The following is a 16729-nucleotide window of genomic DNA, read 5'->3' as shown; positions in this document are numbered from 1 at the left end:
AGAACAGATAGAATGCATGCTTTTTTCTTTGTAGTGATGAACAAGGAGCAAGTCCACCTTTCATTTGTCATGCCTTTTCTTTCTCCTTTCATACACTTGGCTGCTAGTGTTCCCACCATCCTTGTTTGGTGCCTGTTGATCTTGCCAAAAGCCAGCCTTATTCATAGCCTCATCCACTCTATCTTCGAGTCTCATAGCTCTGCTCACTTCTACCTCACTTTTCATTTTGAAGAATTCATCAAAAGTTGGGAATGCCGGATCCATGTTATGCAAATGTTCTCCAATATAGTTCAGTTTGATTTGGCTATTGATGTTGTAATCGGCTTGTACTTCATACCTTGCTTCTTGGAGTGTTGTGAACTCCTTGAAAGCCTTCAAACTTTCAGCTTGCATTTGTTCCAACTTCCCAAAAGATTCATGAGATTGAAAGGCATGTTCTTCTTGCATCGCAAGAAATCTTGACTCGAATTCATTTTGTTTGTTTATTATTCTTAGCTCTCTTTCTTCTTGTGCTTGTTGGTTTTTCATGTACAGAGAATGGTATTCCTCTTGCCTCTCTTGGATTCTCGTGTACTGTTGAGACAATCTCCCTATTGCTTCTTGCATTTGAGTCATATCCATATTGCCATGTGGGAAAAAGTGTGGCTGCTCCTCCTCCTCTTGTGGCTCTTCTTCTATGTGTGGCTCATCTTCTTCCATTGGCTCTTCTCTTTCCCTTCCTCCATGTGGTCTTCGGCCTTGATGTGCTTCAAGGGGCATCATCATTCGTTCAATGGTTATGGGCATGCCTTGGCTTAACCACATTGGATTCTCCTCTTCCAATGGAACTTTAGCCTTTGCACACAACCTCCAAATGGTGCTCGGATAGTACAACCAAGATCCGGCCGAATTCTTTTCAGCTATCTTTTGAATGTCTCTTGCAAGGATTTCATGAACTCTTATCTCTCCACCTACCATGATACAATGCAGCATTAAGGCTCTCTCCCTGTTAACTTCTGAGGTGTTCACTGTCCCCAGAATTGACCTTTTCATCAACTCATACCATCCTTTTGCTTCCGGAGTGAGGTTGCATCTCTTCAGGAACTTGTATCTGTTCTTATTATCTCCTTCCCATTCTGAGTTCTCAAAACAAATGTCTCTTGCAATCTCCTCATAATCCTGCTCCTCATTCAATCTTTGTTGGTATCCCGGTTCATCAAAGCGGATTGATTTTAGTTTCAAGACTTTCTTGATTGCATCCGGGCTAAAGTCTACTTCCACCCCACGCACATAGCTCTTGTACGTTGGGGGTTCACGCATGTCAATCCTTGGGACATTTGCATAGAACTCTCTTATGATATTGGTATTAATTCGGGTGGCTGGTGATGTAAGTTCCTCCCATCTCCTCTTCCGGATTTTGTTCTTTATTTCTTGACATCCATCCTCCGGCAACATGAATGGAATTTCAGGATAGATTCTTTTCTCGTTCATCCATTGAATTTGCATTTGATGAGACCAAGACTTGAACCTCCGTTGGTCATATTCATGTGTTTCTTCCTCCACTATTGGATCTTTTCCTTTTCGTCGTTTGGTTCTTGAGGAGGATGCCATGATCACTTGGTTGGTTGAGAGGGAATGTGAAGAATGTTGGAGAGTTTGATGTGTGTTTGGAGGAAAAGAGATTAGGTCCGGACTTGCTATGACAAGAAGTTATGAAGAGAAGTTTAAGTGGTTGGAGTTTAAAGTAGAAGAAAGGTTGCACAAGGCTTGTTATGTTGAGGAGTGATTCGGTCATGTGCATGGCTTGAAGGTGGTATGCTTTTAAATGAGCAATGAAGGGCTAGGATGCAATTAGACACTATGGAGATCAAAGGTATGCATGTAAGGATGAATGAAGACAAAATTTGCTCCTTCCCTTGCCTTTGCCGTGATCATTCTCAAGGAGTGGCAGATTTCTTCCTTGAAGCATGTGATAGGATTTTGTCCTTATGCTATGCTTTCCTTTGTCTTGTCTTTTTCATTGAAGATTCTTTGACCTCCTAGTCATCACAACAAGACAACATACATTAGTCTTATCCAACCGTAGCAATATTGTTCTTTTTAATAAAAATATGTGAACCATCAATTCTTATCTCATGTGAACCGTGACACTCTCTTTGGAGGACACCAAACTTAGTGTTTGGTAATGTATAACGAAAATGAGTTTCTTCCTCCAATTGGTGAAGTTCAAATGTTAAATGTTCATAAGAATTGTTTTCATCATACTTTCTTTTTCTTTTTTTTTCAATGAAGGATTAATTGTATCCTTGAATCGGTGCATCAAGGTTTGATGAACACCAAACTTGTTTCTTGTCAAAGGGTACATCACAATTAATGCCTTCATTATCGAATAAAAAAAAATTTTTTATTTATAAGGTTTTGGAAAATAACAAATGTATGATTATTGATGCATGAGTTTCAAGTTTTCATGAAGCTATGTGGACACCAAACTTAGTGTTCGGCCATATGCTCTATCAAAACATTTTAAGCATGTGAAACAAAATCCTTTGTAATATTGGTTAAGTGTGCTTGAAGATACACCGAACTTAGTATATGTTTCAAAATAATGCATGCAATAAATGGACATGCTCATGAAAAGAGAAAAGAATTCATGCATCAAGTGATCATAATTTATTGAATGTAAAATGACATGAATCTTAAAGCATGGGTTGCCTCCCATGGAGCGCTCTTTTATTGTCACTAGCTTGACATTGAGGCTTTCTTTTATGGTGGTTGGTGCTTGTAGGGCCTCAATTTGTCTCCCCTGACCGTGATCCTCTTCTTTGTTCTCTGGTGTTCAATTTCAGCATGCTCTAATGATAGTATGTTGCTGACAGTGTAGTAATCCTCGGTTTGTTGATTTGCCCCCAGCTGTTGATATATCAGTTGCACTGTCACCTTTAGAAAGCCCCTCTGTTGGAATCTTTCTATTCTTCTAGCCCCTTTTTGCTTTGTTTCTACGCTTCATCTTTCCTTTTGTTGATCTTTCTTTTCTGGCTGTAGGCTTTCCTTGGGGACCTCTCTTCTCTGTGGCCAGTACTCTAATATCCTCTTGGGTTTTTTCATCAGTCTGCACAATCCTTAGCATTGGGATGTTGCTGTGACTTTCCTGGTCATTTTTCATATAGTCTTTCTTTTCCTTGCTAATTTGTGCCTCTGGTAAAACTTTCAGAGTAACACTCTGGTCATGCATCCTGAGAGTTAATTCCCCTTCCTCTACGTCTATGATAGCTCTAGCAGTGGCCAAGAATGGCCTTCCCAGTATAACAGAGTCACCATCATCATTGTTTGATTCTAGAACCACAAAATCAGCAGGGTATATAAAACTGTCCACCTTGACCAAAAGATTTTCAATTACACCCCTGGGGTATACCATTGACTTGTCTACCAGCTCCAGAGACATTTGTACTGGTTTGACCTCCTCTATATGCAGCTTTTTCACCAAGGAGGATGATATTAAGTTAATACTTGCTCCGAGATCACACATTGCTTTAGTTATTGTCAATTTCCCAATGGTGCAAGGCAACAGGAAGCTTCCTGGGTCCTCAAGCTTGGGAGGAAGCCCCTTTTGAATCAAGGCCCTGCATTCCTCAGCAATCATTATGGTTTCTTTCTCATCCCAGCTTCTTTTCTTGTTGATAAGATCCTTCAGAAACTTGGAATATAGAGGCATTTGTTCAAGTGCTTCAGCCAAGGGAATATTGATTTCCAGCTTCTTAAAAGTCTCAAGGAATTTGTGAAAATGCTGGTCTTTAACCTCTTTGTTGAACCTCTGAGGGTAAGGCAGTGGAGGTGTGATGCTTTTTCCTATTTGCTGCTGCCCCTGAGCTACTTCCTTTGAGCTATGTGGCTGGTTGTCCTTCTCTTTGAGTTTCTCAGTGCCTTTGTTTGGCATCACAACTTGCTTATTAGCCTCATCTGCCTTTGTTTGCTTCTCATCCTCCGTTGGTTCTTTGATGTTCTCTGCTTGCTTCTTTGTAGTGTCATTGTTGCTTATCAATGTTCTCCCACTCCTCAATTGTATTGCCTTGCATTCCTCCTTGGGATTTGGAATTGTGTCACTGGGCAGTGAGTTTGAAGGTCTCTCAACAGATACTTGCTTGGAGAGTTGCCCCATCTGTCTCTCTAGGCTCTTCATAGAGGCTTCCTGATTCTTGGCTACCATTTCTTGGTGTTTCAACATTTTGTCTATCATGGCCTCCAAGTGAGTGATTCTTTGGGCTTCAGGTGATATTTGAGGTGGGTTATGAGATGTGGGTGGTGGATGGTAGGCATTTTGGTTGGTGGATTGGTTATTAGATTGGTATTGGTTGAGGTTGGGGTAGTTGTTTTGAGGTTTTCTGTAGGGGTTTTGGTTAGTCTGCTGCTGGTTGTGATTTTGGTTGCTTCTTGGGTTGTGCTGGTTTGAGTTCCTCTGCCATGGTTGTTGGTTTTGGGTATGGTTATCTCCCCATCTGAGGTTTGGGTGGTTTTTCCAGGATGGATTGTATGTATCACCATACACTTCATTTGGTCCTTGGTTGTGCATATACTGAACTTGCTCTTGTTGTTGTTCTTCTGGAGTTTCTTCACTCTGTCCCCATGTGGTTGATGGTTGGCTAGTGTTGACTGCTGCAACTTGGAGACTATCAATCCTCTTGGCCATTTGCTCAAATTATTGCTGAATTTGCTGCTGCATCATCTTGTTTTGAGCCAGGATTGAATCCACTCCTTCTAGCTCCATTACTCCTCTCCTTTGTGATGGTTGGCGGCCTCTTTGATGAGCAAAGAAATATTGGTTGTTGGACACCATATCAATGAGTTCTTGAGCCTCTTCTGCAGTTTTCATGAGTTGCAAGGAACCTCCAGCTGAATGATCCAAAGCTTCCTGAGATTTCAGTGTTAAGCCTTCATAGAAGTTTTGAAGCTTCTCCCACTCATTAAACATGGCAGGGGGACATTTCCTGATCAGAGCCTTGTACCTCTCCCATGCCTCATAGATAGGTTCGGCCTCCATTTGTGTAAATGTTTGTACCTCAGCCTTTAACCTTATAATCCTCTGAGGTGGATAAAATTTGGCAAAGAATTTAGTTACCAAATCATCCCAGTTGTTAATGCTGTCCCTTGGAAACGATTCCAACCATTGAGTGGCCTTGTCCCTGAGAGAAAATGGGAACAGCATCAGCTTGTAGCTGTCAGGGGGCACTCCATTAGTTTTGACAGTGTTGCATATCCTCAGGAAAGTGGATAAATGTTGGTGTGGGTCCTCAAGTGGTCCTCCACCAAAAGAGCAATTGTTCTGAACTAAAGTGATGAGTTGTGGCTTGAGTTCAAAGTTGTTAGCATTGACATTTGGAGCCAAGATGCTACTCCCACAATGTCTAGGATTTGCAAAGGTATAGGAAGCCAAAACTCTCCTCTGGGGTGGGTTGCCATTGTTGTTGTCTTCCCCACCTGGTGGATTGGTTAAATGTTCCTCCATCTCTTGGAATTCTTCGTCTGATTCCTCTTCTCCAACAATATTTTTCCCTCTTTCAGCTCTTCTTAACCTCCTAAGAGTTCTTTCGTCTTGTTCATGAAAATTGAGTATGGTTCTTCTTGTACCTGACATACAAGCAGAACATGAGAAATGCACAAAACTAGTGACACTTCAATTTACTGCCAGATTGAAGTGTTAGTTAGTTTAAGCAAAAAATCAAACAGTTAGTGGGTTAATCAAAATTAAAGAAAAAGTGCTTGATCTAGATCACCACCTCACTTAATCATTGTCAATCTAATCAATCCCCGGTAACGGCGCCAAAAACTTGATGAGATATTTTGGAGGAAAAATAAATTTCTCCCAAAATACCCAAAACTAACCAGCAAGTGCACCGGGTCGCATCAAGTAATAAAAACTTCACGGGAGTGAGGTCGATCCCACAGGGATTGAAGGATTGAGCAATTTTAGTTTAGTGGTTGATTTAGTCAAGCGAATCGAGTGTTGGTTGGGTGATTTGTGATTTGCAGAATGTAAATTGCATGAAAGTAAAGAGTGCAGGAAATTAAATTGCTGAATCTTAAGGAACAAGAAATTAAATGGCAGAAACTTAGAGTGCAAGAAATGTAAATTGCGGAATCTTAAAGTGCAAGGAATGTAAATTGCTTGAAATGTAAAGGGGATTGGGATGTGGATTTGTAGAAATTAAACAAGGAAAAATTAAATTGCATCAAACAGAAGAGGGAAAAGGGAATTGGGATTGAACCGGATATGAAGCAGAAAAGTAAATGAACATAGAAAGGAAAGAAACAGAATGTAAATTGGGGATTTGGATCTCAGGACCCAGAGACTAGAAAACCAAGTCTAGATCTCAATGCCTTCCTAGATCCAACAAGAACAATTGCAAGGAAATTGTAAATTGCAAAGAAAAGAGATGAAGAGCAATTAACCGGAAATGAAATTCAATTAACAGTAAAGAAACAGAGAGATCCAAGATTGAGATTGAAACATAATTTCTTCAATTCTCTAATCCAAGATCCAAGACAAGTGTAAATGAAAATGAAAGCAATGAAAGCAAAGAAATTAAAGTTCAAAAGCTCTCCGAAAACTATTATGAAAATTTTAAAAGGAAAGCTCCCCGAATAACTTGAATTCTATCCTATTTATACACTTTCTTCCAAAGATCTTCAAGCCTTGAGTTGGGCCTTTGCTCTTGGTGGAATTGGGTTGAAAGAGGCCTTGGTTGATTGCTCTTGAAGTTTGAAGAAGAACCAAAGTGAACCAATTGAACCGGGTTTGAGGTTAGGAAAAGTTGGACCAAAAGTTTGAGCCAAAGTTAGGGGTCTAACTTTGGCTCTAACTTTTCATAGCAGACAACACATTTTTCTGGTATGGACGTTGGTGCCAACGTTAGGGGTCTAACTTTGACCCTAACGTTGGCCTTGTCTAGTGCTAGTGGTGCCAACGTTAGCCTCCAAGTTAGGGGGCTAACGTTGGCGCAAACGTTGGCCCCTCTCCCTTATGTCTTTATGTGCCAACGTTAGCCTCCACGTTAGGGGGCTAACGTTGGCGCAAACGTTGGATGGCCAGGGAGGAATTCATGTGCCAACGTTAGCCTCCAAGTTAGGGGGCTAACGTTGGCGCAAACGTGGGATGGCCAGGGAGGAAATTTCAAGTTCCAACGTTAGCCTCCAAGTTAGGGGGCTAACGTTGGGGCTAACTTCTTGCTTCCTGGTTCAATTTCACTTATTCCATTGTCCTCTCTTCACTCCTAGCCATTCCTCTTTGCTTCAACCTTTCTCCAAGCTTTCTTCACCTATCATTAATCAACCAAACTCATCAAAGCTATGCTCAAAATCATGAGATATTCATTCTTTCATAATATGCAACAAATATAGCATAAAACCTCATGAAATGGCATAAATTCATATATGGTTGGTTCAATCAAGGGAAACATGAAAATCTACTCAATTAGCTTGCTTGTAGCTCAAGAAAGTGCATAATTCTAATGAAAACAAAAGAAAAAGACTAGTTAAAATAGGCTAGGATGACTTGTCATCAGCATCCTCCTTGCATTATTATTATTTTCGGCTGCCATCTCCTCTTCCTGTTCGAAAATTTCTGAAAGGTTATCTCTGGATTGTTGTAATTTAGCTTCTCTTAATTTCCTCTTCAGAGTCCTTTCAGGTTCTGGATCTGTTTCAACAAGAATGTTCTTGTCCTTGCTCCTGCTCATATGAAAAAGGGAGAACAGAAAAATAATAATAATAGGGGTCCTTTTTACCACAGTATAGAGGTCCCAGTGTGAGTAGAGGAAAAGAAGAAGAAGAAATTCGAACACAGATGGAAGAGGGGGTTCGAATTTGGGTGAGATGAAGTGTTAGTAGATGAATAAATAAATAGAAGGAGATGAGAGAGAGGGAGAATTTTCGAAAATTATTTTTGAAAAAGAGTTAGTGATTTTTGAAAACAGTTTTTGAAAAAGGTTAGTAATTTTTGAAAATTAATTTTGAAAAGGGTTAATAGTTTTTTTTTTTCGAAAATTCAAATAAGAAAATAAAATAATTAGTTTAATTAAAAAGAAATTTTGAAAAAGAGGGAGATATTTTCGAAAATTAGAGAGAGAGAGTTAGTTAGGTAGTTTTGAAAAAGGTAAGAAATAAACAAAAAGTTAGTTAGTTAGTTGAAACAAATTTTGAAAAGATAAGAAGTTAGAAAAGATATTTTAAAAATCAAATTTTTGAAAAAGATAAGATAAGAAGATTTTTTTGAAAAGATATGATTGAAATTAGTTTTGAAAAAGATTTAATTTTTAAAAATCACAATTAATGACTTGATTCACAAGAAATCACAAGATATGATTCTAGAACTTAAAGTTTGAATCATTCTTAACAAGCAAGTAACAAACTTGAAATTTTTGAATCAAAACATTAATTGTTATTGTTATTTTCGAAAATTTGATATAAAATTAAGAAAAAGATTTTTTTGAAAAATATTTTTAGAATTTTCGAAAATAACTAAGAAATTTGAAAAAGATTTGATTTTTGAAAAAGATGAGATTTTTAAATTGAAAATTTGATTTGACTCATAAAAATAACTAGATTTTTAAAAGTTTTTAAAAAAGTCAAATCTAATTTTCGAATTTATGAGAGAGAAAAAGGGAAAGATATTTTTTTTTATTTTTAAATTTTTTAATGAAGAGAGGGAAAAACAAGAAAAATGATGCAATGCATGAGAATTTTAGATCAAAACATGTGATGCATGCAAGAATGCTATGAATGTCAAGATGAACACCGAGAACAATATGAAGATCATCATGAACACCAAGAACATATTTTTGAAAAATTTTTAATGCAAAGAAAACATGCAAGACACCAAACTTAGAATTCTTTAATGCTTAGACACTAAGAATTCAAGAATGCATATGAAAAACAAGAAAAGACACAGAACATGCGAATGCAAAGATCAAACAAGAAGACTTATCAAGAACAACTTGAAGATCATGAAGAACACTATGAATGCATGAATTTTTCGAAAAAAAAAATGTAAGATGCACATGCAATTGACACCAAACTTATAACATGACTCAAGACTCAAACAAGAAACAGAAAAATATTTTTGATTTTCATGATTTTCTAATTTTTTTGGATTTTTTCGAAAATTAATTGAAAAAGGAAAATAAGGATTCCAAAATTTTTTAATATGAATTCCAGGAATCTTGCATTTTTAGTCTAAAGCTTCAGTCCAGGAATTAAACATGGCTCACTAGCCAGCCAAGCTTTCAATGAAAGCTCCGGTCCAAAACAATAGACATGGCCAATGGCCAGCCAAGCTTCAGCAAACATAGATACCTCTCATGTATACAACAGCTGATATTTCATCCAACTTCATATACTTATGCGTGGAAGCCTCAGTCCAAAAGAATTTAGACATGGCTTTACAGCCAGCCAGGCTTCACATGCTTCATGAAACACTAGAATTCATTCTTAAAAATTTTGAAGCCATAGAATAATTTATTTTTGAAAACATTATTTTTATTATTATTTTTTTTTTTCGAAAACAAAAGAAAAATTTTTGAAAGATTTTTGAAAAATTTTTGAAAATAAAAAAAAAGAAAATTACCTAATCTGAGCAACAGGATGAACCGTCAGTTGTCCAAACTCGAACAATCCCCGGCAACGGCGCCAAAAACTTGGTGCTGTTGTCGGATCAAACTTGGCACTGATGTTACCGGACCAAAAGCTTGCCGAAAACTCAAACAATCCCCGGCAACGGTGCCAAAAACTTGGTGCGCAGAAGTTGTGATTACACTTTAATTATGTAAAATTCATCGCTCTTTCTTTCCCTGGTAATGGCGCCAAAAACATGATGCCAATACCATGGTTCACAACTTCGCACAACTAACCGGCAAGTGCACTGGGTCGTCCAAGTAATACCTTACGTGAGTAAGGGTCGAATCCCACGGAGATTGTTGGTATGAAGCAAGCTATGGTCACCTTGTAAATCTCAGTCAGGCGGATATCAAATGGTTATGGAGTTTTCGAAAATACTATGATAAAATAGGGACAGAAATACTTATGTAAATCATTGGTGAGAATTTCAGATAAGCGAATAGAGATGCTTTTGTTCCTCTGAACCTCTGCTTTCCTGCTGTCTTCATCCAATCAGTCTTACTCTTTTCCATGGCTGGCTTTATGTGATACATCACCATTGTCAATGGCTACTTTCGGTCTTCTCTCGGGAAAATGATCCAAATGCCCTGTCACGGCACGGCTAATCGTCTGGAGGCATCACCCTTGTCAAAGGTTTCATCTTATCCTCTCAGTGAAAATGGTCAACGCACCCTGTCACGGCACGGCTATTCATCTGTCGGTTCTCAATCATGCTGGAATAGGATTTACTATCCTTTTGCGTCTGTCACTAACGCCCAGCAATCGCGAGTTTGGAGCTCGTCAAAGTCATTCAATCATTGAATCCTACTCGGAATACCACAGACAAGGTTTAGACCTTCGGGATTCTCTTGAATGCCGCCATCATTCTAGCTTACACCACGAAGATTCCGACTAAGAGAACTAAGAGATACTCATTCCGTCGAAGGTAGAACAGAAGTGGTTGTCAGGCATGCGTTCATAGGGAATGATGATGATTGTCACGTTCATCACATTCAGGTTGAAGTGCGAATGAATATCTTAGAAGCGAAATAAGATGAGTTGAATAGAAAACAGTAGTACTTTGCATTAATCTTTGAGGAATAGCAGAGCTCCACACCTTAATCTATGGAGTGTAGAAACTCTACCGTTAAAAATACATAAGTGAAAGGTCCAAGCATGGCCGAATGGCCAGCCCCCAAAACGAGATCACAGGATCAAAATACAATCCAGGATGTCCGATACAATAGTGAAATGTCCTATTTATAATAAACTAGCTACTAGGGTTTACAAAAGTAAGTAATTGATGCATAAATCCACTTCCGGGGCCCACTTGGTGTGTGCTTGGGCTGAGTTTTGAGTGTTGCACGTGTAGAGGTCCTTCTTGGAGTTGAATGCCAGCTTTTGTGCCAGTTTGGGCGTTCAACTCTGGTTTTGGATCCTTTTCTGGCGCTGGACGCCAGAATTGGGCAAAAAGCTGGCGTTGAACGCCAGTTTGCGTCGTCTAAACTTGGCCAAAGTATGGACTATTATATATTTATGGAAAGCCCTGGATGTCTACTTTCCAACGCAATTGGAAGCGCGCCATTTTGAGTTCTGTAGCTCCAGAAAATCCACTTTGAGTGCAGGGAGGTCACAATCCAACAACATCAGCAGTCCTTCTTCAACCTCTGAATCTGATTTTTGCTCAAGTCCCTCAATTTCAGCCAGAAAATACCTGAAATCACAGAAAAACACACAAACTCATAGTAAAGTCCAGAAATATGAATTTAACATAAAAACTAATGAAAACATCCCTAAAAGTAACTAGATCCTACTAAAAACATACTAAAAACAATGTCAAAAAGCGTATAAATTATCCGCTCATCAATGAACTAAATGATAAATATTATGGTACATTGCTTTGAAATGGGTTTGTGCTGAATTTCAGGTAAAAAGAGCAACAAAAAGGGAAGAAAACAACAAATAAGGCTGGGCATATAGAGTTGGGCTTGCCACTTGGAACAAACGCCATGAAAGTGTGTAGGCGTGGCACGCCAAGAGCCAGATGTGGCACGCCAGTTGTATTTTCCAGAAAGGATTCTCAAAGCTTTAACATGGGCGTGGCACGCCAGGAGCCAGCATGGCACGCCAGGAGCCAGGCGTGGCATGCCAATTGTATTTTCCAGAAAGGATTCTCAAAGCTTTAACTTGGGTATGGCATGCCAGGAGCCAGGCGTGGCATGCCAGGAGCCAAGCGTGGCACGCTAGTTGTGTTTTCCAAAAAGGGTTCTCAAAGCTTTAACATGGGCATGGCACACCAGGAACCAGGCGTGGCACGCCAGTTACATTTTCTAGAGAGCAAAGTTGAAGGTCACAAAGGGGGCGTGGCATGCCAGGCTAGGTGTGGCACGCCAACACCATCATAACCATGGGCGTGCCACTTGAACTTGAGGGTGTGGCATGCCAGAAGGGGACAACACTTGGGCGTGCCACTTGGTATCGAAGGCGTGGCACGCCAACCCTAACCCAACACTTGGGCGTGCCACTTGAGGACCTAGGCGTGGCACGCCAAGCTTGAGGGAGACACACCAACATGGGCGTGCCACTTGAACATCAAGGCGTGGCACGCCAGTGCAAGTTTCCAGAGGAGGAGGTGAAGGACCAAACACTTGGGCGTGCCACGTGGTATCGAAGGCGTGGCACGCTGATGAGCAGATAATTTATACCCTTTTGGCATTGTTTTTACATAGTTTTTCGTATGTTTTAGTTACTTTTTATTATATTTTTATTAGTTTTTATTCAAAAATTACATTTTTGGACTTTACTATGAGTTTGTATATTTTTCTGCGATTTCAGGTATTTTTTGGCTGAAATTGAGGGACCTGAGCAAAAATTTGATTCAGAGGCTGAAAAAGGACTGTAGATGCTGTTGGATTCTGACCCTGCTGTACTCAAAATAGATTTTCTGACGTTACAGAAGCCCAATTGGCGAGCTCTCAATTGATTTGGAAAGTAGACATCCTGGGCTTTTTAGAAATATATAATAGTCTATACTTTGCTTGAGATTTGATGGCCCAAACTGGCGTCCAAAGCCAGCCTAAAACTTTATAGTGTAAAACGCCCAAACTGGCACCAGAATTCGAGTTAAACGCCCAAACTGGCACCAAAGCTGGCGTTTAACTCCAAGAGCAGCCTATGCACGTGAAAGCTTCAATACTCAGCCCAAAAACACACCAAGTGGGCCCCAGAAGTGGATTTCTACACTATCTGCACTTAGTTACTCATTTTTTGTAACCCTAGGTTACTAGTTTAGTATAAAAACTACTTTTAGAGATTTATTTGAAAACTTTGGATCTTTGGATATCTAATACACGCACCGATTCCGTGAGATTAGTATCTTCATGGTATAGGCTAGAACAATTGGCAGCATTCCTGGGATCCCGAAAGTCTAAACTTTGTCGGTGGTATTCCGAGTAGGATCTGGGAAGGGATCAATGTTGGGCGCAGTGACAGTGTGCAAAAGGATCAATGGATCCTATTCCGACACTAGCAGGAACCGACAGATGATTAGCCATGCGGTAGCTGTACCTGGTATTTTTCATCCGAGACGAGAAATCCGACAGTTGATTAGCCGTGCAGAAACCGTAGAGGACCATTTTCACTGAGAGGATCCTACAGTTGCCATGGAAGGGAGCGCGATGATTGGAAGAAGGCAATAGGAAAGCAGAGATTCAGAAGCAACAAAGCATCTCCAGACGCTTATCTGAAATTCCCACCAATGAATTACATAAGTATCTCTATCTTATTTTCTATTTTATTTATCTTTTAATTATCAAAACCTCATAACCATTTGAATCTGCCTGACTGAGATTTACAAGGATGACCATAACTTGCTTCAAGCCGACAATCTCCGTGGGATCGAACCTTACTCACGTAAGGTTTATTACTTGGACGACCCAGTGCACTTGCTTGTTAGTTGTGCGGAGATGTGAAAAGTGTGAATCACGATTTCCGTGCACCAAGTTTTTGGCGCCGTTGCTGGGGATTGCTCGAGTTTGGACAACTGACGGTTCATCTTGTTGCTTAGATTAGGTAATTTTATTTTATGTTTATGCTTTTTATTTTTATTTTCAAAAAAAAATATACAAAAAAAATTTATTATAATTTTCAAAAAATTCCAAAAAAATTTGTTCTTCAAAGTTTTTAAGAACGAATTCTAGAGTTTCATGAGATATGTTGAATCCTGGCTGGCTGTTAAGCCATGTCTAATCTTTTGGACTGAGGCTTCCACTTCTCATTGACATGCTTGTATGTTTTATGCTAAATCTTGGCTAGCTATTTGTCCATGTCTAATCTTTTGGACCGAAGCTTTCACTTAAAGCTTGGCTGGCCATTTGGCCATGTCTAATCTTTTGGACTGGAGCTTTAGACTAACATTGCATAATTTCTGGAATTCTTATTAAAAATTTTGTATCCCTTTATTTCTTTTCCAAAATAATTTTCAAAAAAAAAACAAAAAAATTTAATAAAACCAAAAATTGTGTTTCTTGTTTGAGTCTAGAGTCAAATTTTAAGTTTGGTGTCAATTGCATCTTTTAATTTTTCTAAAATGTTTCGAAAATTCATGCATTATGTTCTTCATGATCTTCAAGTTGTTCTTGATGATTTTCTTTGTTTGATCTTTAAATTTTCTTGTTTTGTGTCTTTTCGTGTTTTTCATATGGATTTTTTAATTTATAGTGTCTAAAGATAAAAAATTTTTAAGTTTGGTGTCTTGCATGTGTTTCTTTTCTTCAAAATTTTTAAAAATATGTTCTTGATGTTCATCATGATCTTCAAGGTGTTATTGGTGTTCATCTTGACATTCAAAGTGTTCTTGCATGCATTTTTTGTTTTAATCTTAAATTTTTATGTTTTGTTTCATTTTTGTGTTTTTCTCTCTCCTCATTAAAAATTAAAAAAAAAATAAAAAAAATATCTTTCCATTATTCACTCATAAATTTCGAAATTTTGAGTTGATTTAGTCATAAAGTTTTAAATTTTAGTTGTTTCTTGTTAGTCATGTCAAAATTTCAATTTAGAAATTTTATCTTTTCAAATCTTTTTCAAAAAAATCAAATCTTTTTCATTTTTCTTCTTAACATTTTCGAAAATTTTAAAAATTGATTTTCAAAATTTTTTCTTATTTTTGTTTCATATTTTTGAATTTATTGCTAGCATTTAATGTTTCGAGTAAAAATTTTTAAGTTGTTACTTGCCTATTAAGAAAGGATCAACCTTTAAATTCTAGAATCATATCTTTTAGTTTCTTGTTAGTCAAGTAATCAACTTTAATTTCAAAAATAAAATCTTTTTAATTTCCTTTTCAAAATGAATTTTAATTATATCTTTTTCAAAATTTAATTTCAAAATCCTTTTCTAACGTCCTATCTTTTCAAAATTGATTTTCAAATCTTTTTCAATTAACTACTTGACTTTTTGTTTGTTTTAGCATTTCTTATCTTTTTCAAAACCACCTAACTACTTTTCTCACTCTAATTTTCGAAAGCCACTAACAACTTTTTCAAAATTCCTTTTAATTAACTAATTGTTTTAAATTTTAATTTAATTTTATTCTATTTCTCTTCTTAAATTCGAATTCTAACTTCTAATTAAAATAAAAACAAAAATATTTTTCTTTTCTTTTTATTAAAAATTTGAATACACACTCTCTCTCATCTCTTTCTATTTATTTTATTTATTTACTAACATTCTTCTTAAAAATTTGAACCCTCTCCCTATCTCTGTGTTCGACTTCTTCTTCTCCCTTCTTCATTCTATTCTTCTACTCACATAAAGGAATCTCTATACTGTGACATAGAGGATTCCTTTTCTTTTCTATTCTCTTCTTTTTCATATGAGCAGAAACAGGGATAAAGACATTCTTGTTGAAACTGATCCTGAACCTGAAAGGACTCTAAAGAGGAAGATAAGAGAAGCTAAAGCACAACACTCTGGATAGGACTTAACAGAAATTTTTGAAAAAGAAGAAGACATGGCAGCCAAAAATAACAACAATGGTGGAGATGCAGGGAAGGTACTTGGTGACTTTACTGCACTAACTTCTGACTTCTATGGAAGAAGCATCTCAATTCCTGCAATTGGAGCAAACAACTTTGAGCTTAAGCCTCAATTAGTTTCTCTAATGCAGCAGAATTGTAATTTTCACGGACTTTCATTGGAAGATCCTCATCAGTTCTTAGCTGAATTCTTGCAAATCTGTGACACTGTTAAGACCAATGGGGTTAATTCCGAAGTCTACAGACTTATGCTTTTCCCCTTTGCTGTAAGAGACAGAGCTAGGACATGGTTGGACTTACAACCTAAAGAAAGCCTGAACTCTTGGGAAAAGTTGGTCAATGCCTTGTTGGCCAAATTCTTTCCACCTCAAAAGTTGAGCAAGCTTAGAGTGAAAGTCCAAACCTTCAGACAGAAGGAAGGTGAATCCCTCTATGAAGCTTGGGAAAGATACAAGCAATTTATCAGAAGGTGTCCTTCTGACATGCTTTCAGAATGGAGCATCTTATGTATATTCTATGATGGTCTATCTGAATTGTCCAAGATGTCATTGGATTACTCTGCTGGAGGATCTCTTCATCTGAAGAAGACACCTGCAGAAGCCCAGGAACTCATTGAGATGGTTGCAAATAACCAGTTCATGTACACTTCTGAAAGAAATCCTGTGAATAATGGGATGACTCAGAAGAAAGGAGTTCTTGAGGTTGATACTCTGAATGCCATATTGGCTCAGAACAAAATATTGACTCAGCAAGTCAATATGATTTCTCAAAGTTTGACTGAAATGCAAGCTGCATCAGGCAGTACTAAAGAAGCCTCCCCTGAAGGAGAAGCTTATGACCCTGAGAATCCTGCAATGGAAGAGGTGAATTACATGGGAGAATCCTATGGAAACACCTATAATCCTTCATGGAGGAATCATCCAAATTTCTCATGGAAGGATCAACAGAAGACTAATCAAGGCTTCAATAATAATAATGGTGGGAGAAATAGGTTTGGCAATAGCAAACCTTTTCCATCATCTTCTGAGCAACAGACAGAGAATTCTAAGCAGAGCCACTCTGACTTA

The 16729-nt window shown here is 38.0% G+C and overlaps 1 non-coding gene across 1 annotated transcript; it reads right to left on the bottom strand.

Moving 5' to 3' along the window:
- Positions 1-16042: 16042 nt before the first annotated feature.
- Positions 16043-16150, bottom strand: LOC148561745 (small nucleolar RNA R71). Its single transcript, XR_015887702.1, has one exon. It is a non-coding gene; the product is annotated as a small nucleolar RNA R71 (small nucleolar RNA).
- Between the last annotated feature and the right edge of the window lie 579 nt (positions 16151-16729).

This window comes from Arachis ipaensis, chromosome B6 (assembly GCF_059453495.1).
Source record: "Arachis ipaensis isolate K30076 ecotype BB chromosome B6, ASM5945349v1, whole genome shotgun sequence".
Classification (NCBI taxonomy): Eukaryota; Viridiplantae; Streptophyta; class Magnoliopsida; order Fabales; family Fabaceae; genus Arachis; species Arachis ipaensis.
The sequence above is the reverse complement of the archived record's forward strand: the minus strand, read 5'-3'. Positions and strand labels throughout refer to the sequence as shown.